Source organism: Oryx dammah, unplaced genomic scaffold (genome assembly GCF_014754425.2).
Source record: "Oryx dammah isolate SB20612 unplaced genomic scaffold, SCBI_Odam_1.1 HiC_scaffold_4, whole genome shotgun sequence".
NCBI classification, from domain to species: domain Eukaryota; kingdom Metazoa; phylum Chordata; class Mammalia; order Artiodactyla; family Bovidae; genus Oryx; species Oryx dammah.
Window position 1 is genome coordinate 50,530,601 of NW_024070188.1, and position 24,874 is coordinate 50,555,474.

Sequence of the window (24,874 nt, forward strand, 5' to 3'; positions counted from 1 at the left end):
CCCTGGCAACCACTGATTCTTTTACTGTGTCTATAGTTTTGCCTTTTCCAGAACGTCATACAGTTGCAATCGTATAGTACGTAGACTTTTCAGATGGCTTCTTTCAACTAGTAATATGCATTTCTTTCTTCTATGTCTTTTTGTGGCTTGATAGCTCATTTCTTTTTAACTCTGAATCATATTCCATTGTCTGGATGCACTGCAGCTTATCTATCCACTCACCTACAGAAGGACATCCTGGTGGCTTTTGAGTTTTGGCAGTTATGAATAAAGATAGTATAAACATCGTATGCAGGTTATTGTGTGGACATAAGTTTTCACTTCATTTGGGTAAATACCAAGGGACAATTGCAGGATCATGTGGTAAGAATGTATTTAGTTTTGTAATTGAGGAATGCATTTTAAGTTCAACTGAGCCAAATAGAAGTTTGAATTGCAAAGTTAGGTTTCTTGAGGTCTCATGGTACCTCATCCCTCTTTCTCTTTTAGTTTTACTTTCTTCACCAACCTGACTTTTTTTCTGTTCTGTTGCTCTGTTGTAGTTTTGGGTGGTATGTGGTGCTGATCCAGCATGAATCAACATATAACTTTCCCATTTATTGTACATCATTTTCTGGTGGTCTCTGTTCAGATTCAGGAAGAAAATAGTCTGATCGGCTCAACCCAGCCTGTAGGTTTGATTGGTTTCCTCCAGTTTGGGTGTCCAGTCAGCCGGGGCCAACGGTCAAGGCCAAAGCTCTTAGACCAGCTCTTCAGGAGAGGCTTGTGGAGGGCAACTTTCAAGTCAGAGTTTCAGCTAGGAGGCTCTGCTAGATCTATACCATTAGATATGCTGATCTCAGTTACCCCTTTCTCTGGTCTGGTTATTAACAATAATGGTGGTAGTCACTCAGTCATGTCTGACTCTTTGCAGTCCCATGGGCTGTAGCCTGCTCGGCTTCTCTATCCCAGGCAAGAATACTGGAGTGGGTTGCGATTTCCTTCTCCAGAGGATCCTCCTGATCTAGGGATCAAACCTGGGTCTCCTGCATAGCAGGCAGTCATAGTACTCTCTTTTAATTTCAAAATTATCCTCACTTGAATAGTAAATGATATGTAGACCCTAAGTACAGCCAACTTAGATGTTTGGGCTGGAATTATATGGTTATATTAAAGTGCTGCACTCAGTATGTCAGTGAATTTGGAAAACTCAGCAGTGGCCACAGGACTGGAAAAGGTCAATCTTCATCCCAATTCCCAAGAAGGGGAGTACTAAAGAATATTCAAACCCAGACAGTCGTGCTCATCTCCTGTGCTGCTGCTGCTAAGTCACTTCAGTCGTGTCCGACTCTGTGTGACCCCATAGACGGCAGCCCACCAGGCTCCCCTGTCCCTGGGATTCTCCAGGCAAGAACACTGGAGTGAGCTGCCATTTCTTTCTCCAATGCATGAAAGTGAAAAGTGAAAGTGAAGTCGCTCAGTCATGTACGACTCTTAGCGACCCCATGGACTGCAGCCTACCAGTCTCCTCGGTCCATGGGATTTTCCAGGCTAGAGTCCTGGAGTGGGGTGGCATTGCCTTTTCCTATGCTAGTAAGGTTATATTCAAAATCCTTCAAGCTAGGCTTCAGCAGTATGTGAACTGAGAACTTCCAGATGTTAAAGCTGAGTTTAGAAAAGGTAGAGGAACCAGAGATCAAATTCCCAACGTTTGCTGGATCATACAGAAAACAAGGGAATTCCAAAAAAAAATCTATCTCTGTTTCATTAACTATGCTAAAGCCTTTGATGATATGGATCATAACAAACTGTGGAAAACTCTTAAAGAGATCGAATACCAGACCATCTTATCTGTCTCCTGAGAAACCTGTATGCGGGTCAAGAAGTAACAGTTAGAACCTTTTATGCATCAACTGACTGGTTCAGAATTGAGAAACAAGTACAACCAGACTGTTTATCATCACTCTTTTTATTTAACTTAAATGCAGAGCACATCATGCACCATGCCAGGCTGGATGAGTTACAAGGTGGAATCAAGATTGCCAGGAAAAATAACAATTTCAGAGATGCATATGATACCACTTTAATGGCAGAAATAAAAGAGGAACTAAAGAGCATCTTGATGAGGGTGAAAGAGAAGAGTGAAAAAGGCAGTTTAAAACTCAATATTAAAAAAAAAAAAACTAAGATCATGGCTTCCAGCCCCATCACTTCATGGAAAATAGAAAGTGAAAAGGTGGAAGCAGTAACAGATTTCCTCTTCTTGGGTTCTAAAATCAATGTGGATGGTGACTGCAGCCATGGAATTAGAATATGATTGCTTCTTGGCAGGAAAGCTATGACAAACCTAGACAGTGTATTAAAAAGCAAAGACATCATTTTGCCAATAAAAGTCCTTATAGTCAAGGCTATGGTCTTTCCAGTAGTCATGTATGGTTGTGAGAGTTGGACCATAAAGAAGGCTGAGTGCCAAAGAATTGATGCTTTGAAACTGTGGTGCTAGAGAAGACTCTGCAGAGTCCTTTGGAGAGCAAGGAGATCAAACCTGACAATTTTAAAGGAAATCAACCCTGAATATTCATTGGAAGGACTGATGCTGAAGCTGAAGCTCCAATACTTTGGCCACTTGATGTGAAGAACCAACTCATTTGAAAAGACCCTGATGCTTGAAAAATTGAAGGCAGAAGGAGATGGTTGGATGGCATCACTGATTCAATGAACATGAACTTGGGCAAAATCTGGGAGGTGGTGAGGGACAGGGAGGCCTGGCATGCTGCAGTCCATGGGATCACAAGGAGTTGGACACGACTGAGTGACTGAAAAACAGTAACAACAAATACAGTTATCAGGTACATAGCAGGCAGGTATTCTAAAAATCTCCTCTCCTGGAGGCTTATCTGTGTTTCCTAGAAAGTAAACTGCAATAGAATAAGAAAAACAAGAAAAAGAAAGACAAACTAAGCCCCAAGTTATAGTCTTCAGGAGTTTGATTACATTTGTTTCAGACTGAATAAATATTAGTTCTTAAAAAGAAAGAAAACATGAAGTAATTCAGAAATTTTCTGAAGTTGACCATCTTCTATCATTAGTCTATTTTAGTTAAATGCAACTGAACATAAATGTCTTATTGGTCCAATTTACCCATTAATTAAAGAGCTCTTATTTTTTGCATCCCTCCAATACTTGAGCAAATCATACATTTAAAGACAATAGTTCTATCACATAATTTCAATAGTTCTTCCTGAAAGGTAATTAACATGTAAATAGTTTTTGTAACCATTTAGCCAAAGAATGCCTTCTTTTTCTTTCTTTTAAACTTTTTTTTTTCCTCTAGCTTGCTTTTCTTTTAACATCATTTAATGAATCCCAAGCAGTTCTAGCATTAAAATATATTTTTAGATTTTTTTAGGAATACTTTAAATTACTTTAGCTTTAGTTTTGGAGAAGGCAATGGCACCCCACTCCAGTACTCTTGCCTGGCAAATCCCATGGATGGAAGAGCCTGGTAGGCTGCAGTCCATGGGGTCGCTAGGAGTCGGACACGACTGAACAACTTCGTTTTCACTTTTCACTTTCATGCATTGGGGAAGGAAATGGCGACCCACTCCAGTGTTCTTGCCTGGAGAATCCCAGGGATAGGGGAGCCTGGTGGGCTGCTGTCTATGGGGTTGCACAGAGTTGGACACGACTGAAGCGACTTAGCAGCAGCAGCAGCAGCAGCTTTAGTTTTGTAATGCTAAATAAACAGAGAGAGAGAAGGGAATGAATTCTATAAACTATATTGGTCCTTGTCACAGGTAATAATCATTTGTCAGGGTATGATTAGAGAGATATATGTATCCAAAATGGTAACTACTGTTTTCAAGAATAAGTATTTTAATGGTAAACATGAATCTTTTTGCATTATTCTCTTATATTTCTTTTACTACATTATTTAAATAAGTAATAGAGGATTGTATGTAAGGAATGAAACAACAGTCAAATTAGAACTTGATTATCATAAGTTTGGGAGATGGTTGTTCAATTTTAACTCTGCACACTAGTATCATTTCAAAATCCTCTTAGGAAAAAAATCTATGAAGACAGCTCTGAGGATATGAGTATTGTAAACAATAATTTTGACAATCCTCTTGACATGAGCCAAGTGATGAAAGGGACGAACATGTTCCAAAGTGGAAAGATAAAAAAAGTTTTGAAAAAGTGATCGTTTCTAAGTGTGATGAGCCCTACAGTTAGAAACACCAATTTATCAGATAGCATTATAACATCCAGTGGCTTCCTTGGTGGCTCAGAGGTTAAAGCGACTGCTTCCAACGCGGGAGACCCCGGTTCGATCCCTGCATCGGGAAGATCCCCTGGAGAAGGAAATGGTAACCCACTCCAGTACTCTTGCCTGGAAAATCCCATGGACGGAGAAACCTGGTAGGCTACAGTCCACAGGGTCGCAAAGAGTCGGACACGACTGAGCGACTTCACTCACTCACTCAACATAATGGGGTGTTTTCCATAGTCTGGACTACATAGTCCATGACAGCATTGCTTTTCTTATGTTGACACAAAGGAATCTATTACATTAAAGACTTATATAATAGAAATGAATGTTGACTGAAAATCTCTGCTGCCCAGTCATAGACTACTATTAAATAGAGCCATTATCCCTTTTGAAAAGGAGTTGTGTGCAGTAACTCCTGGAATACAATGGGTGATATTCTTAATGCATTTGGACATGTTTGATAGACTTCCCACCCCCCTTCTTCCAGAGCTGCAAAGGCTGATATCTAAGACTGAGCTCTGTCCTCAGGCCCAGCCCCACTATGGTTGGTGACATTTATGTTTCAGAATAAGCTTAAGTTGTATCTCCTGACATATGCCATCCGCTCATGATTAGCAGCTAACTGTAGGACAGCTTCGGAGAAGGCAATGGCAACCCACTCCAGTACTCTTGCCTGGAAAATCCCATGGATGGAGGAGCCTGGTAGGCTGCAGTCCATGGGATCGCTTAGAGTCTGAGTGACTTCACTTTCACTTTTCACTTTTATGCATTGGAGAAGGAAATGGCAACCCACTCCAGTGTTCTTGCCTGGAGAATCCCAGGGATGGGGGAGCCTGGTGGGCTGCCGTCTATGGGGTTGCCAAGAGTCAGACATGACTGAAGCAACTTAGCAGCAGCATCAGCAGCAGCAGCAGTAGGACAGCCTACCCTCTTATCACTACTAGGTCACAATATGGCCAACTAAGCAGTCATTCATCAGGAATCACTCTCTAATTGCTTCACATGTGTACACGTACTGACCACCTTGTCAAGGACCATGTGTTCTAGTAATTTGTATCCATAAATATCAGTTACTATAGTGAATAAATGGAAATTACTCTTTGACTATTGAATAAAGAAAGTCAGGGGTCTCATGGCTTTTAAATTTTTTCCCATTTTACTGCTTAAATGCAGGTACTCAGAGATGGATTTAATATAACTCTAATTAAGCTTAAGCTTCAGGGTCCCTTTCTTTCAGAGCCTCCTTTAAGGCACAGAGGTGGTCTTAGTTTGTGTTCACATGGTCCTGTGATTTTGTGAAATTTGCCATAGTTGTCATTTTTACCTTACTTAACACTGTAATCTCTTTCCCCATAAACTTACCTCTATCACATTTCCTTTCATAGTGAGTGGTATTAGAGTGGCTGCAGACATTTTGGGATCCAGCTTAGGGGAACTTGATTTAGTTTTGTGTTAGTGGGATGTTTTTATATGATTTGCAGTCATTTCTGACTAGATTGGCTATCATCTTGAGGTAGAAACAGCTTCCAGGAATATGCCCACTGCTCTTTGTACTAAATTACAAAGGGACAGTGCTAGAGGTTGTATCATGATGTCCTATGTCCAGCTCTGGCTGTATGTTGAGAGTGGAAGAGAAATAAAGTTTAAAATGTATAGAAACAATAGCAAATATGAGAGATTCTTCCAAGTTTTAGAGCTTATTTTTTTAAACCCTTCACCTATCCTTTTTCCCTTCCTCACCCTTCCTCTTAGGCAACCACCTGCTTGTTCTCTGCACTTATAACTCTGTTTCTGTTTTGTTATGTTTGTTCCTTTGTTTTAATTTTTTAGATTCTTTCGCATGTGAGTGAAATCATAAAGTGTTTGTCTTTCTCTTTCTGTCTTACTTCACTTAGCATAGTACCCTCTATGTCCATCCATGTTGTACCCAATGACAAGATTTCACCCTTTTTTATGATTGAGTAATAATATTTAATTTTTTGTGTATTATATATATTTATTTTATCCATTAATCTATTGATGGGCCCTTGGATTGCTCTGTAACTTTGCTATTGTGAATATTATTGCTATAAACATAGGAATGCATATACTTTTTCTAATTAATATTTTTGTTTTCTTCAGATAAATAGCCAGGAGTAGAATTGCTGGATCATATTTTTAATATTTTGAGAAAATCTCCATACTGTTTTCAATAGTGAATACACCAATTTACATTCCAACCTACTATGGACAAGAGCTCCCTTTTCTTCACATCATCACCAGCACTTGTTATTTGTTGTCTTTTTGATAATAGCCAGTCTGACAAATGTGAGATGATAGTTCATTGTGATTTTGATTTACATTTCCCTGATGACTAGTGATGTTGAATAACTTTTCATGTTTCTGTTAGCCATCAGTATATCTTCTTTGGAAAAGTGCCTCTTTAGATCCTCTGCCCATTTTTTAATCAGGTTGTTTAGTTTTTGATGTTGAGTTGTATGAATTCTTTGTACATTTTGAATATTAATCCCTTTTCATACATGTTATTGGCTAATTTCTTCCATTCCAAGGAGGTCCTTCCATTCTGCTGATAGTTTTATCCCTGTGCAAAAACTTTTTAGTTTGATGTAGTCCCATATGTTATGTTTATTTTTGCTTTCCTTTCCCTTATTTGAGGAGACAGAGCAAGAAAAAAATGTTACTAAGCCTGGTGTCAAAGACCTTACTGTTTATATTTCTTTGAGAAGTTTTTATAGTTTCAGGTCATACATTTAAGTCTTTAATCCATTTTGAATTTCTTTTTGTGCATGGTGTGAGAGTTTGACTTTTATTTGCATGTAGCTCTCCAGTTTTCCCAACACCATTTATAAAGAGGCTGTCTTTTTCTCATTGTGTGTTCTTGCCTTCTTTGTCATAGATTAATTGCCTATATAAGTGTGACTTCTTTTTTGGGATGTTTATTCTGTTCCATTCATCTACGTGTCTATCACGTGCCTGTACAATACTGTTTTGTGCAAGTTCAATGCTGTTTTGTTTATTATAGCTTTACAGTATTGTTTGAAGACAGGGAGCATGATTCCTCCAGCTCTGTTCTTTTTCAAGACTGTTTTGGACATTTAGGGTCTTTTGTGTTTCCATACCAATTTTAGTATTATTTGTTCTAGTTCCGTGAAAAATGCCTTTGGTATTTTGATAGATATTGCATTGAATCTGTAGATTGCCATGGGTGGTATGGTCATTTTAACAATATGAATCTTACAATTCATGAAAATGGTATATCTTTTAATCTGTGTTATATATATGAACACATGCACATACAAACCCAGACTATTCGCACTACTACTGCCAGCAACAAACAACTTAATGAAAGTTTTCCAAAGTTTGACAGCATTCCTAATTGCTTTAATGATTGTGAGCTGTGAAACAGATGAAATATTTTTCAAACAACTATTAATAATCAAAGAATATAAAGTCCCAAAACATAGGAGTCATCTCAAGTAAGAGGAAACTGAAGCTTAGCTATTCAGTTGGTGGTGGTTCAGTCACTCACTTGTGTCCAATTCATTGTGGCCCCATGGACTGTAGTCTGCCAGGCTCAATTCATTGTGGCCCCATGGACTGTAGTCTGCCAGGCTCCTCTGCCAATGGAATTTTCCAGGCAAGAATACTGGAGTGGGTTGCTGTTGCCTAATCCATGGTATCTTCCCAACCCAAGGATTGAACTCAAGTCTGTTACAACTCCTGCATTGGCAGATGGATTCTTTACTACTAACGCCACCTGGAAAGCCAACTATTCATTTAGTCACCTTATTCAGTTCAGTTCCGTGGCTCAGTTGTGTCTGACTCTTTGTGACCCAATGGACCACTACACGCCAGGCCTCTCCATCCATCACCAACTCCTGCAGTTTACCCAAACTCATGTCCATTGAGTCAGTGATGCCATCCAATCATCTCATCCTCTGTCATCCGCTTCTTCTTATGCCTTCAATAATTCCCAGCATCAGGGTCTTTTCTAATGAGTCAGCTCTTCACATCAGGTGGCCAAAGTATTGGAGTTTCAGCTTCAGCCTCAGTTCTTCCCATTAAACCCAGGGCTGATCTCCTTTAGAATGGACTGGTTGGATCTCCTTGCAGTCTAAGAGACTCTCAAGAGTCTTCTCCAACACCACAGTTCAAAAGCATCAATTCTTTGGCAACCAGCTTTCTTTATAGTCCAACTCTCACGTCCATACATGACTGCTGGAAAAACCATAGCCTTGACTAGACTGACCTTTGTTGGCAAAGTGATGTCTCTATTTTTTTAATGCTGTCTAGGTTGGTCATAACTTTCCTTCCAAGGAGTCTTTTAATTTCATGGCTGCAGTCACCATCTGCAGTGATTTTGAAGACCCATCTGTTCGCCATGAAGTGATGGGGCTGGATGCCATGATCTTAGTTTTCTGAACGTTGTGTTTTAAATCAAATTTTCACTCTCATCTTTCACTTTCATCAAGAGGCTTTTTAGTTCTTCTTCGCTTTCTGCCATAAGGGTGGTGTCATCTGCACATTTGAGGTTATTGATATTTCTCCCAGCAATCTTGATTCCAGCTTGTGCTTCATCCAGCCCATCGTTTCTTATGATGTACTCTGCATATAAGTTAAATAAGCAGGGTGACAATATACAGCCTTGATGTACTCCTTTTCCTATTTGGAATCAGTCTGTTGTTCCATGTCCAGTTCTAACTGTTGTTTCCTGACCTGAGTATAGATTTCTCAAGAGACAGGTCAGGTGGTCTGGTATTCCCATCTCTTTCAGAATTTTCCACAGTTTGTGATCCACACAGTTAAAGGCTTTGGCATAGTCAATAAAGCAGAAGTAGATGTTTTTCTAGAACTCTCTTGCTTTTCTGATGATCCAGTGGATGTTGGCAATTTGATCTCTGGTTCCTCTGCTTTTTCTAAAACCAGCTTGAATATCTGGAAGTTCACAGTTCATGTATTGTTGAAACCTGGCTTGGAGAATTTTGAGCATTACTTTGCTAGCGTGTGAGATGAGTGCAGTTGTGCAGTAGTTTGAACATTCTTTGGCATTGCCTTTCTTTCAGATTGGAATGAAATCTGTCCTTTTCCAGTTTTGTGGCCACTGCTGAGTTTTCCAAATTTGCTGGCATATTGAGTGCAGCACTTTCACAGCATCAGCTTTTAGGATTTGAAAGAGCTCAACTGGAATTCCATCACCTCTACTAGCTTTGTTTGTAGTGATGCTTCCTAAGGCCCACTGGACTTCACTTTCCAGGATGTCTGGCTCTAGATGAGTGATCACACCATCATGATTATCTGGGTCATGAAGATCTTTTTTGTACAGTTCTTCTGTGTATTCTTGCCACCTCTTCTTAATATCTTCTGCTTCTGTTAGGTCCATGCCATTTCTGTCCTTTATTGACCCCGTCATTGCATGAAATGTTCCCTCGGTATGTCTAATTTTCTTGAAGAGATCTCTAGTCTTTCTCATTCTGTTGTTTTCCTCTATTTCTTTGTACTGTTCACTGAGGAAGGCTTTCTTATCTCTCCTTGCTCTTCTTCGGAACTCTGCATTCAAATGGGTATATTTTTCCTTTTCTCCTTTGCTTTTCATGTCTCTTCTTTTTACAGCTATTTGTAAGGCCTCCTCAGACAACCATTTTGCCTTTTGGCATTTCTTTTTCATGGGGACAGTCTTGATCCCTGTCTCCTGTACAATGTCACGAACTTCCATCCATAGTTCATCAGGCACTCTATCAGATCTCCTTCTCACTTCTACTGTATAATCATAAGGGACTTAATTTAGGTTATACCTGAATGGTCTAGTGGTTTTCCCTACTTTCTTCAAGTTAAGTCTGAATTTGGCAATAAAGAGTTCATGATCTGATCCACAGTCAGCTCCTAGTCTTGTTTTCACTGACTGTATAGAGCTTCTCCATCTTTGGCTGCAAAGAATATAATTAATCTCATTTCAGTGTTGGCCATCTGGTGTATATGTGTAGAATCTTCTCATGTGTTGTTGGAAGAGGGTGTTGACCAGTGTGTTCTCTTGGCAAAACTCTATTAGCCTTTGCCCTGCTTCATTCTGTACACCAGGGCCAAATTTGCCTGTTACTCCAGGTGTTTCTTGACTTCCTACTTTTGCATTCCAGTCCCCTATAATGAAAAGGACATCTTTTTCGGGTGTTAGTTCTAAAAGGTCTTGTAGGTCTTCATAGAACCGCTCAACTTCAGCTTCTTCAGCGTTACTGATTGGGGTGTAGATTTGGATTACCGTGATATTGAATGGTTTGCCTTGGAAATGAACAGAGATCATTCTGTCGTTTTTGAGATTGCATTCAAGTACTGCATTTCGGACTCTTGTTGACTATGATGGCTACTCCATTTCTTCTAAGGGATTCTTGCCCACAGTAGTAGATATAATGGTCATCTGAATTAAATTCACCTATTCCAGTCCATTTTTGTTCGCTGATTCCTAAAATGTCGACATTCACTCTTCTCATCTCCTGTTTGACCACTTCCAATTTGCCTTGATTCATGGACCTAACATTCTAGGTTCTTAAGCAGTATTGCTCTTTACAGCATAAGACCTTGCTTCTATCACCAGTCACATCCACAATGGGTGTTGTTTTTGCTTTGGCTCTGTCTCTTCATTCTTTCTGGAGCTATTTCTCCATTGATCTCCAGTAGCATATTGGGCATCTAATGACCTGGGGAGTTCATCTTTCAGTTCATGGGGTCTCAAGGCAAGAATACTGAAGTGGTTTGCCATTCCCTTCTCCAGTGGACCACATATTGTCAGAACTCTCCACCATGACTCATCCATCTTGGGTGGCCCTACATGACATGTCTTAGTTTCATTGAGTTAGACAAGGCTGTGGTCCATGTGATTAGACTGCATAAACAAAAGTAAACCATTTAGTAATGCATCCTTCAAATATATTAGATGTGCAAGATTTGTGTCCATTTTAAACACTCCAAATAATTATAGACAAAAATCTTCCCTCCATTATCCTAGACTCTATTAAATGTTAGGTGAAATAAAGTGTCCAAGGTTGTGTTCTGGAAACCATTTTACTGTTCTTTTGTTGCATTTAATCTATCAATCAGTTCTGGCTGGTTGGCTTATTTTTCATTCACCAACATGGTGTACGTATATCTCCTTGTAATGTGTTAGTTCAAGTTAGTCTCTTTACTCAGTACATGGTCTTTAAATTATTTCCACTAGGTCAAATTCTTTCCCCCCTCAATATGCAGATAGAATCCCAATGCCTCCTCTAAGAAGACTTCTAGCAAGCAGAGCAATTACCCTCCAAATGCTTTTGAACCAGTTTTTCAAGATCCTCTTGTGACATCCTTTTTATTCTTATCTGTATTGGTGTTTAACTCTTTGTCTCAGTTTTATTTCCTTTATTAGATTCAAGTGTTGTTAGGGGTTTTTATTAGTCCTGTATAATTATTGAGAGCCTAGAGCTGTAGGAATTCAATACTATTTTTCAATTAATGCCTCATTAATCCCTTCATGGGAAATAGATGGGGAAACAGTGGAAACAGTGTCAGAACTTTATTTTTTGGGCTCCAAAATCACTGCAGATGGTGATTGCAGCCATGAAATTAAAAGACGCTTACTCCTTGGAAGAAAAGTTATGACCAACCTAGATAGCATATTCAAAAGCAGAGACATTACTTTGCCAACTAAGGTCCATCTAGTCAAGGCTATGGTTTTTTCAGTAGTCATGTATGGATGTGAGAGTTGGACTGTGAAGAAGGCTGGACACCGAAGAATTGATGCTTTTGAACTGTGGTGTTGGAGAAGACTCTTGAGAGTCCCTTGGACTGCAAGGAGATCCATCCAGTCCATTCTGAAGGAGATCAGCCCTGGGATTTCTTTGGAAGGAAAGATGCTAAAGCTGAAACTCCAATACTTTGGCCACCTCATGCGAAGAGTTGACTCATTGGAAAATACTTTGATGTTGGGAGGGATTGGGGGCAGGAAGAGAAGGGGACGACAGAGGATGAGATGGCTGGATGGCATCACTGACTCAATGAACGTGAATCTGAGTGAACTCTGGGAGTTGGTGATGAACAGGGAGGCCTGGCGTGCTGCGATTCATGGGGTCGCAGAGTCAGACTCGACTGACCGACTGAACTGACTGACTGAATGACTAATTTTAAATCTCAGAATAAAAGTCTTTTGGACTCTGTGGGAGAGAGCGAGGGCAGGATGATATGGGAGAATGGCATTGAAACATGTAAATTATCACATGTGAAGCGAATCACGAGTCCAGGTTCAATGCATGATACAGGGTGCTCGGGGCCGGTGCACTGGGATGACCCAGATGGATGGGATGGGGAGGGAAGTGGGAAGGGGGCTCAGGATGGGAAACACATGTACTCCCATGGCAGATTCATGTCAATGTATGGCAAAACCAGTACAATATTGTAGAGTAAAAAAATAAATTTAAAAAATAAATCTCGGAATAAGATTTTAAGTGAGGGAGATTGATATGTCAGTATAAGGGGGGCTTGCCTGCTGAGATAAAACTACAAATAATGTTTTATTTTACTTTGAAGTGGGAACAACAATTTAAAAGTTTCTTAACTAAGCCATGCCCGTGGGGCAACCCAAGACGGGCGGGTCATGGTGGAGAGGTCTGACAGAATGTGGTCCACTGGAGAAGGGAATGGCAAACCACTTCAGTATTCTTGCCTTGAGAACCCCATGAACAGTATGAAAAGGCAAAATGATAGGATACTGAAAGAGGAATGCCCCAGGTCAGTGGGTGCCCAATATGTTACTGGAGATCAGTGGAGAAATAACTCCAGAAAGAATGAAGAGATGGAGCCAAAGCAAAAACAATACCCATTATGGATGTGACTGGTGATAGAAGCAAGGTCCGATTCTGTAAAGAGCAATCTTGCATAGGAACCTGGAATGTCAGGTCCATGAATCAAGGCAAATTGGAAGTGGTCAAACAAGCGATGGCAAGAGTGAACGTCGACATTCTAGGAATCAGCAAACTAAAATGGACTGGAACGGGTGAATTTAACTCAGATGACCATTATATCTACTACTGCGGGCAGGAATCCCTCAGAAGAAATGGAGTAGCCATCATGGTCAACGAAAGAGTCCAAAATGCAGTACTTGGAGGCAATCTCAAAAATGACAGAATGATCTCTGTTCATTTCCAAGGCAAACCATTCAATATCACGGTAATCCAAATCTACGCCCCAACCAGTAACGCTGAAGAGGCTGAAGTTGAACGGTTCTATGAAGACCTACAAGACCTTTTAGAACTAACACCCAAAAAAGATGTCCTTTTCATTATAGGGGACTGGAATGCAAAAGTAGGAAGTCAAGAAACACCTGGAGTAACAGGCAAATTTGACCTTGGTATGCGGACTGAAGCAGGGCAAAGACTAATAGCGTTTTGCCAAGAAAATGCACTGGTCATAGCAAACACCCTCTTCCAACAACACAGGAGAAGACTCTACACATGGACATCACCAAATGGTCAACACTGAAATCAGATTGATTATATTCTTTGCAGCCAAAGATGGAAAAGCTCTATATAGTCAACAAAAACAAGACCAGGAGCTGACTGTGACTCAGATCATGAACTCCTTATTACCAAATTCAGACTTAAACTAAAGAAAGTAGGGAAAACCGCTAGACCATTCAGGTATGACCTAAATCAAATCCCTTATGATTATGCAGTGGAAGTGAGAAATAGATTTAAGGGCCTAGATCTGATAGATAGAATGCCTGGTGAACTATGGAATGAGGTTCATGACATTGTACAGGAGACAGGGTTCAAGACCATCCCCATGGAAAAGAAATGCAGAAAAGCAAAATGGCTGTCTGGGGAGGCCTTACAAATAGCTGTGGAAAGAAGAGAGGTGAAAAGCAAAGGAGAAAAGGAAAGATATAAGCATCTGAATGCAGAGTTCCAAAGAATAGCAAGAAGAGGTAAGAAAGCCATCTTCAGCGATCAATGCAAAGAAATAGAGGAAAACAACAGAATGGGAAAGACTAGAGATCTCTTCAAGAAAATTAGAGATACCAAGGGAACATTTCATGCAAAGATGGGCTCGATAAAGGGCAGAAATGGTATGGACCTAACAGAAGCAGAAGATATTAAGAAGAGGTGGCAGAAGAATACACAGAAGAACTGTACAAAAAAGATCTTCATGACCAAAATAATCGTGATGGTGTGATCACTTATCTAGAGCCAGACATCCTGGAATGTGAAGTCAAGTGGACCTTAGAAAGCATCACTACGAACAAAGCTAGTGGAGGTGATGGAATTCCAGTTGAGCTATTTCAAATCCTGAAAGATGATGCTGTGAAAGTGCTGCACTCAATATGCCAGCAAATTTGGAAAACTCAGCAGTGGCCACAGGACTGGAAAAGGTCAGTTTTCATTCCAATCCCAAAGAAAGGCAATGCCAAAGAATGCTCAAACTACCGCACAATTGCACTCATCTCACAAGCTAGCAAAGTAATGCTCAAAATTCTCCAAGCCAGCCTTCAGCAATACGTGAAACATCAACTTCCTGATGTTCAAGCTGGTTTTAGAAAAGGCAGAGGAACCAGAGATCAAATTGCCAACATCAACTGGATCATGGAAAAAGCAAGAGAGTTCCAGAAAAACATCTATTTCTGCTTTATTAACTATGCCAAAGCCTTTGACTGTGTGGATCACAATAAACTGTGGAAAATTCTGAAAGAGATGGGAATACCAGACCACCTGACCTGCCTCCTGAGAAATCTGTATGCAGGTCAGGAAGCAACAGTTAGAACTGGACATGGAACAACAGACTGGTTCCAAATAGGAAAAGGAGTACGTCAAGGCTGTATATTGTCACCCTGCTTATTTAACTTATATGCAGAGTACATCATGAGAAACGCTGGACTGGAAGAAACACAAGCTGGAATCAAGATTGCCGGGAGAAATATCAATAACCTCAGATATGCAGATGACACCACCCTTATGGCAGAAAGTGAAGAGGAACTAAAAAGCCTTTTGATGAAAGTGAAAGAGGAGAGTGAAAAAGTTGGCTTAAAGCTCAACATTCAGAAAACAAAGATCATGGCCTCCAGTCCCATCACTTCATGGGAAATAGAGGGGGAAACGGTGGGAACAGTGTCAGACTTTATTTTGGGTGGCTCCAAAATCACTGAGGATGGTGACTGCAGCCATGAAATTAAAAGACGCTCACTCCTTGGAAGAAAAGTTATGACCAACCTAGATAGCATGTTCAAAAGCAGAGATACTACTAGGTCCATCTAATCAAGGCTAGGGTTTTTCCAGTAGTCATGTATGGATTTGAGAGTTGTACTGTGAAGATGGCTGGGCACCGAAGAATTGATGCTTTTGAACTATGGTGTTGAAGAGGACTCTTGAGAGTCCCATGGACTGCAAGGAGATCCATCCAGTCCATTCTGAAGGAGATCAGCCCTGGGATTTCTTTGGAAGGAATGATGCTAAAGCTGAAACTCCAGTATTTTGGCCACCTCATGTGAAGAGTTGACTCATTGTAAAAGACTCTGATGCTGGGAGGGATTGGGGGCAGGAGGAGAAGGGGACGACAGAGGATGAGATGGCTGGATGGCATCACTGACTCGATGGAGGTGAGTCTGAGTGAGCTCCGGGAGTTAGTGATGGACTGGAGGCCTGGCGTGCTGCAATTCATGGGTTGCAAAGCGTTGGACACTACTGAGCGACTGAACTGAACTGAACTAAGTTGTTTTTTCTCTCATATCTATAACGGTAGAGACTTGAGTTCACATTTAAACATTTTGGCCCATTTTCTCCTTCTCTTCTCCTTTCCTTTCCTTTTCTTATGAAAATGATAAAATAAATATTTTTATGGATATTTGCATACACAAATATACTCCAGGATATCTCATCTTTAAAACATACCCCCGCATATCTGCTTCCAACTATGGTTCTCTTTTTTTTTTTTCCCTTCTCATTCCTGGCATAATTTCTAATAAAGTTGATATTTCTACTTCCTATTTTCTCCTTTATGTACTCTAAGTGAGTTTCTTTTCTCTCTATTCCATTACAACTACTCTTGTCAAAGTCACAAATTTTTTCCATGTTTCCAAAGTCAATGGAAATATCTCTATCCTGGTAACACTTCCACCCATATTTAGAGAATTCCACCCTAGTGAAAACCTATGAACAACTTCTGTGGACATATTCAAAATGACAGTAAAGGCAGACTGCAACATCTGTGGGGTATGCTAAGAGAACAGGATGAATGAACCAGAACTTACTATTAAAACAGTAAATAACTCAGTGACCATCATGGGCCATTTTCATTGGATAGTTTAGGCAGTGGTGTGGTCAGAGAACCTCTGTGGTCTGGGATACTTTGCAATACTACAAATAGATATAGTCTAAAAGTTTTGTTCCTATGAGGATATGCTTTTATAAATCTAGATTTCATGTATAATACATTGAAGAAAGCATTAAAAAATCATGACTGTCCAGTTATGAATAGAGTGAAATTTTCATTTCCTTAGTTCTATGTGATGATTGGGATCACCATGCAGAGTCAGACAAGGCCATCAAGATCTCATTGCTAAAACACAAGACCTATGATGAACTCCAACAATCGGCTCCTTCAGCTAAAGGAGATTTTGAAAGTTAGTAAAAATAGAACACCTTAATTTCAGTAAGATGAGTTCTTATTTTAAAGAAAAGATGCTAAAGCTGCTGTTTATAGACACACAGTAATTTCCCTGTGTTTTAAGCCTGGGGGTTGGAAGTCTATGCCTTGTCATTAATGGTTACGGTAATGAAATCTGAATTACTAACTCTGATTGTGCCATTGACTTTCATAGTCACTCAGAATGTTTTATACTGAAATTAGACAGCATATGTGAATTTCAACAAAACACTGGCTAATTATCTTGAGTGTTAAGAGAAGTCTAAGCAAAGTCCAAAGTCCCAGCAAGATATAAGCAAATTCCCTTTGTGCAGAGCCATTTTTCCCATCTACATCACAGGTTTGTGGCAAACCTCAGCCCAACTGAATAATCAGAGTCACACACTTTAAGGGGGCTAAAAGGAAGGGGTAGGAGAGGGCTGATGAGAGAAGGAAAGATCTGGGGCAGGAAAGAGAGGAGAGCCTGAGTCTGGAAGAGGATGAAGGTAAGGTAATGATTGAGCTGAGGCCTTCCAGCTAGGTGTCATGGGTTGACAGCTTGGTGAAAGTCAACAGGAGCATCCCTACCCATAATCCACTCCTCTGTGCTTTACTTTAATGGAGGAACATTAAAGAATTCCCAGTTCACAAGAAATGATATCTTTGAGTTGTTGAAACTGGGAGGAAATTGTAAACATTTTTGAAATTTTGGTACCTATAATCACTTCAAATCAGAGTCAGTAAAGACGAACTGCTAAAGGAAAGCTACATCTAACATTTTCTAAGATTTAAAACAGATCGGGAAACCAGAAAGAAACAATATATTGTTTCTATTGTACAATAAAACTTTCCCTCCAAATAAATTTCTTTCTTTATATAATGCAAACAAACGAAAGAATTCCTAGTTCAAAGGCTTCTAGAAATGTCATTATCTGTAGTTCTGACAAATAATACAGCATTAGGAGAAGGCAATGGCACCCCACTCCAGCACTCCTGCCTGGAAAAATCCCATGGATGGAGGAGCCTGGTGGGCCGCAGTCCATGGGGTGGCTAAGAGTCGGACATGACTGAGCGACTTCATTTTCACTTTTCACTTTCATGCATTGGAGAAGGAAATGGCAACTCACTCCAGTGTTCTTGCCCGGAGAATCCCAGGGACGGGGGAGCCTCATGGACTGCCGTCTATGGGGTAGCACAGAGTCAGACACGACTGAAGCGACTTAGCAGCAGCAGCAGCAGCAGCAGCAGGAAAAGTAGCCTCATTAACCCTTCATGGTGCATGCTAAGTGAATTTTAAATACATGACAAATGCATGCAGATACGATACAGAGTAATTCTGAAGTTCATCAGGGACCATCTAAGGAACAGATAAAGATTTAATTAAAGCAAAAATAAAAGAAGACTGCTAAACCGTTCCTGGGGGTTAATGATAGCCCAAGGTACTGCTGTGTTTGACACTAAAGAAGCAGTGGGAGGTGGGGGTGGATGGCAGAACTCCCTTGTGCAATTTATCAAGTGTTGCTTCATGGTCCTTCTTTTTATGTTGAAATTGGTTTCATGGGGAATCTGAGAGCAATTTTCAAGCATGTATTAAACAATTCCATTTTATGTCAGAATTTAAGGAATGAAGCAGATGAGTGGGTAATACAAATACAACGAGACCCAAATTTCCTTTTTTGTCTCAGTCTTGGCACAGATTTGAAGTACATCTATTCATTTTCCATTCTATATACAGAATCCTCTTAAAGACAAATATGGAAAGATATGTTTTTCTAGAGAATAGAGAAATAAGAACAAAAGAATATGACAAGCATGGCTTTATTCTGAACAAAATAACAGTGTATTTTAAGTCATTCAGCTGTTGAAATGTTACATGGGTCACAGCTGTGGGGCTTAAAACTGAAATATGCCAAAAGACTTTTGGTTTGGCTTCTTAGCTTAAGGCTTAGTAGACTTCTACCCTTATTTATTGTTTGTGAAACTTATCAAAATTTTTTTCGTTTGTTTTTTTCGCTTGTCTATTTGCATGACTGAATTTGTTATGTATAATATTTATGGAGGAAAAAAAAAAAGCCTCCAGGCTCTCTTCTCTAAGGGAAAATTGCTTCCTCAACTGAGCTTTCAAGACCTTCAAATGGAGTCTTCATCCCGAGTCTCCATTCAGTTGCTGCCCAATAATTGTAAGGTTTTTCCTTACAATCTGCTCTGTGACACATTAAATGATGGCTTCTTTTCTCTGTGGGGTTCTGAGTTCTAAAAGGGCACCCCAAGGACAATTTCATATGGCTAGCTTTCATTGTAGGGATTATCTTCAAGCCATTGTGGTTCTCAGACACATTGTGGTTTCACTGGTGGAGGGACAAATAAGAGGAATAGAGTTTTTGACTTGTTGCCTTTTCCACTCAGAGGAACTGAAAGCTTTGGTGAAACACTGGATTCTGTGAAGGGGAACAGGATCAAACTTTGGGACCAGGTCATATGGATAATACCCTGCCTTGGATGATCATCCTTTTAAAGTCTCCTGCTGGAATTCATTGAGAACCACACCAAGAGGGAAAGCTCTATTCCGTTTTGGGATTGGCCCTGCTAATCAATAGTTAGCCTGACTTGTACCCATCAGTTTTTAGGACTCATCTTCTCCATGAAGGCTTATCTCTGGGTTAAGGAGTACCGAAACTCCCAGTCCACTGCTTGTCTTCTCCTTGATGATGGTATTTGAGAATCTTCCCTCAGCTGTCCCAGGGTGACTGTCACTCTGCTGCATGAAAGCTGGAGACCCATCTGCCACCAACAGCTCAGTGTCAGGCTGTCTAGCTCAATGGCAGGTCTTTTGTTTGGTTATTATCTAGATGGAGAACAAGCTATTTGTTCTCTTTGGAAAGATGTAAGGTGGTTTTTAAGGCAGAGATTTGCTTTTAGTGATTAAAAAAATTATTCTCCATACTCTTCAGTAGAATTTGTCATCTTAGGGTGTCTGATCAAGACACATCTGGGGCTATTGAACCATGTGAAAGTGTTAATCACTCAGTCATGTCCGAGGATTATATCCCCACAGGACATCCATTAGAAGATGGTGTATTTATTTAAATGAGAAAATTCTCAGCTAGGTTATGAACAGAACTTGGTGGGATCGAGTAGTAGTTTTTAATTATGAAGATGGAACATTTCAGCGAATAATTCCCATTGAATTCATTATAGATGTTCCTATGTGGGTTTCCTCCAGTCTCTTTCTAACATGCTATAAATACATAATCAAAGTGAAGTGTTATGATGGATTGAATGGATTGGTTACAATAAATTGTATTGCAAAACAGCTTGTGTATTCCACAGCATCTTGTGTACAACAGAACTTCATGATAAGGAGCACAAAGGAAGCATTTCCCACATGCTGTTATAAAGTTTAAGTTGTCTTTTATACTCGAAGCTATCATCATAGATGAGAAGACAGACAGTTCCAGGATGTAGTTGAATTTCTTACCATTACCCCAAGACATAGTCAGGAGGTAAATGGCTCAATAAGTGAAATAATCAGTGGAGATACTTTCAGAGGGACTATAAGAAATCCCCATGGTGCTTCAAGGGGAGAGCCAGCTTAGTCCATGGTGTTTTCCTTTGGTAACTGGTCATACTATACAATAGTCCAAAATAACTTGTTTTCAAAGCTGGTATGTCAGTCTTTTTAAGGGCAGTATCAGCCTAAATGTTCCCAAATCCTGAAGGTTCTGGGATCTCAAAAATGTTATATATTGTATTTCTGTGATTTAATTGTGTTTAAGGAAAAGCATTTTCTATTCAGCTGTATTTGTAATGAATAAGCACACAGAAAGAAGACTCTACTGTCCCAGGATGGATTAAAAAGCATAAATAATAATAATAAGCTGTTACCAAATTTCCAATATACATTTTATTTACTGGTGACTCATTTCAATCTCAAGATTGTTTAACACTGTCTTACCTGTTATAGATTTCTTTTATAGAAAGTATCATTTTGTAATTATAAGGAAATGAATGTGAGTAGCTATCAGTCAGAGAAAGATTTGCTTGATACTTGGTCAAGGGCTGCATGGTTTTAATAGCTACCTACATGAAACACTCAGGGAAAATGAACATTTGAAAAATTTATGATAAGTGAACAGAAATATCTGATCTTCAGTCATTTTTCATGTGAGAGCAATGCCATGGCTTTATGCAGCTCTGTTCCTTAGGGTCTACACTCTAAGGTTCTGAGTTGCATCTATCTTCCTGGGCACTGCCTTGCAGGGTGTCAGAATAGTTTAAGAGGATCATGGAAAGAGATGGAGCAGCTGCTTCCCATAGCTTGCTTCATTTTTAGCAGCAATGTGGTTCAAAGGTACATACCCAGACTCTGAGTCTACATGAGTCTTCTCTCCAGCTATTTCCCTGTCAATCACTGGCTGTATGATCTTGGAAATGTTATTTAGTATCCTGAGCCTCCATTTTATCTTCTGTAAAATGGGAGTACTACTACTGCTCCTAATAGCTGCCATAAGGCATAGCTGTGAGAATTGAAAGAGCTAATGTATGTCAAGCACCTAGCACAACTTCTAGGATATGACAAACCCCTAATAAACGCTAGTTTTAATTTACCACTGTCCTGTACATTTTCTTTTGAACTTCCTAAACTGGGAGAAAATTCTAAGTATGGCTAGATTAGTGTAGAATTGTGATATTTTAGTCCTTCATTGACTCCACTGAAATGCTCCTGAAGTTAAATTGTTAAAACTGATGAATAGGGGCTTCCCTGGTAGTCCAGTGGTTAAGAATCCGCCTGCCAATGCAGGAGACATAAGTTTGATCTCTGATGAGGGAAGATCCCACATGCCAAAGGGTAACTAAGTCCATGCGCCACAACTACGGAACCTAGGTGCTGCAACTACTGAAGCCCACATGCCTACAGCCCATGATCTGCAACAACAGAAGCCACCGCAGAGAGAAGCCTGCACACACTACAGCCAGAGAAAGCCTGTGTGCATCAGCAAAGACCCAGTACAGCCAGAAATAAATAAATATTAAAAACCCCCCAAACTGATGAATATATGCCAGTCCTTATCTTACTTGATATTCATAGCATTCCATTTTAAGAATAAAAAAAAGTCCCCCTACACCTAAGAACAATCTATTCTTCTGTAGCCATGGCCATAACTATGAGAAAAGGTTTTAAACTTTTAAAATAATCAGTGACAGTTCTTTGACTATGTTAACAAGAAAGTTCCAGAACTGGTTTTAAACATCTCTCTTAGGTCAGTGACAACTCATTTCACTGAATATGCCTGTGAAAGCCCACCCGCCAGGGACAGACTGACACTGAGAAAAGTCAGACAGTAGGAGGCGGACTTACTCCAGGGAGCACTCTTCAAAGACTGGTAAGTCAGCCCTCTCTTACCTCTGTGATTTACTCAAACCCAGACAAATTCATCCTCGCAACGATTACTGATTTGCTTTCCTCAATATGACTGTGCTTGATCAGAGCAGCTCTCCTTTACTCAGGATGGCAACATTCAGCTTTGAGTTTTGCTTCAGATGTTCTCTGATGGTTTTATCTTTTGATGATGTTATACAGAAGACCAAGGCTCATCCAGGATTCAGGCATTCTGGTGCCTTCGACTCAGTGCTTCTCTGCGGTCTTTGTTCATTCCTGCTTCTTTTCTGCTCTTCTTCAGGCTTGGTGTTTCCTAGGGTTCCATGCTTGACCCCCAGTTCCTCACACTTTCTGAGTGATCTCTTCCACTTTAGCAATTTTAGCTGTGACTTTAATGAATCCCGTATCGATATTACTACATCAAAATGTTTTTATTTATAAGTTCCTCTGCCCACTGGATATTTCCACATGATGAGATACCTCAGATTTGAAGCTTCTTAAACAAAATTTGTCTTCACACTCAAATCTCCTCCTCCCATATCCTGTGGCCCAGACACCTAAGCCAAAACCAAAATTGCCTTTGTGACATGCTTAACTATGGTGAAGTTAAAGAAATTCTTCTTTCTAAACATCTACATGTTTGCCCCCTTTTCAGGTCACATTCTTGTCTTCTGCTTGGATTATTACGATAGCTTCCTAAGTAGTTTCTTTGACTTTAGTCTTGCTTTGAAAATCCCCACTTGGGCTAGGGTGCTCTGTGTCACCAGTATCAATTCTGAATGCTTTGCTCAGCAGCAGATAAGAGAAAACACAAGTCATGATGATTTAAATGATACAACATAAGTTTTCTCCAACACCAAGGTTTGTCTGGAGGTACCAGTTCAGAGCTGGTACCAGAATACATATATTGTGTGTGTGTGTATATATATATATATAATGTTAGTCATAAAAAGGGAGGATATGATGCCACTTGCACTAACATGGATGGGGCTGCAGATTGTCATACTGGGTGAAGTAAGTCAGACACAGAAAGACAAATATCATATGATATCACTTATACCTAGAATCTGAAAAAAGTGTACAAATGAACTTATTTATGAAACATTAGTAGGGTCACGGATATGGAAAACAAACCTGATTTCAGGGAATAAGGGGGAGGGAGGGAAAAATTGGGAGTTGGGGTTGACATATACATACCATTGTGTATAAAATAGATAACAAATAAGAACCTGCTAAATAGCACAGAGAACTCTTCTCAATACCTGTAATGCCCTATATGAGAAAAGAACCTCACATGTACCCCAATGTTCATCGCAGCATTGTTTATAATACCCAGGACATGGAAACAACCTAGATGTCCATCAGCAGATGAATGGATAAGAAAGCTGTGGTACATATACACAATGGAGTATTACTCAGCCGTTAAAAAGAATACATTTGAATCAGTTCTGATGAGATGGATGAAACTAGAGCCAATTATACAGAGTGAAGTAAGCCAGAAAGAAAAACACCAATACAGTATACTAATACATATATATGGAATTTAGAAAGATGGCAATGATGACCCTGTGTGCAGGACAGCAAAAAAGACACAGATGTGTATAATGGACTTTTGGACTCAGTGGGAGAGGGAGAGGGTGAGATGACTTGGGAGAATGGTATTGAAACATGTATAATATCATGTAAGAATCGAATTGCCAGTCTATGTCCGATGCAGGATATGGCACCTTGGGGCTGGTACATGGGGATGACCCAGAGAGATGTTGTGGGGAGGGGGGGTTGGAGGGGGGTTCATGTTTGGGAATGCATGTACACCCGTGGTGGATTCATGTCAATGTATGGCAAAACCAATACAGAATTGTAAAGTAAAATAAAAAATAAATAAATTAAAAAAAAGGAATGTATATATGTGTATCATGTATATATAAAAATGAGTCATTTTGCTGTATACCTGAACCGAACACAAAATTGTAAATTGACTATACTTCAATAAAAATTTTTAAAAGATTAATATAGTTGTATAGAGAAAAAGAAGTTACATTTTCTTTGCACATCTGAGTCTGGTGTGATAAATTTGCTACCCATTAAAGATGACATTGAACGAAATTTGGGGAAATTTGGATAATTTGGGAAATTGCCTAATATAACAACTGATGTCTTTGCAATTTAAAGGAACAAACTTTAAGAATTCCTCCTAAAAGAATTGTGTTTTAACAGATTTATCATTTTTAAATTAAAAAATGTTTTTATTTTGTATTGCTGCTGCTGCTAAGTCGCTTCAGTCGTGTCCAACTCTGTGCGACCCCATAGACGGCAGCCCACCAGGCTCCCCGGTCCCTGGGCTTCTCCAGGCAAGAACACTGAGATATAGCTAATTAACAATGTTGTGGTAGTTTCAGGTGAACAACGAAGGAACTCAGTCATACATATGCATGTATCCCTTCTCCCACAAACTCCCCTCCCATCCAGTCTGCCACATAAAATTGAGCAGAGTTCCATGTGCTGTACAGTAGGTCCCTTTTGGTCACCCATTTTAAATACAGCAGTGTGTACCAGTCCATTCCCAGCTCCCTATCCCTTCCCCTCATCTTCGCCCTACCCCC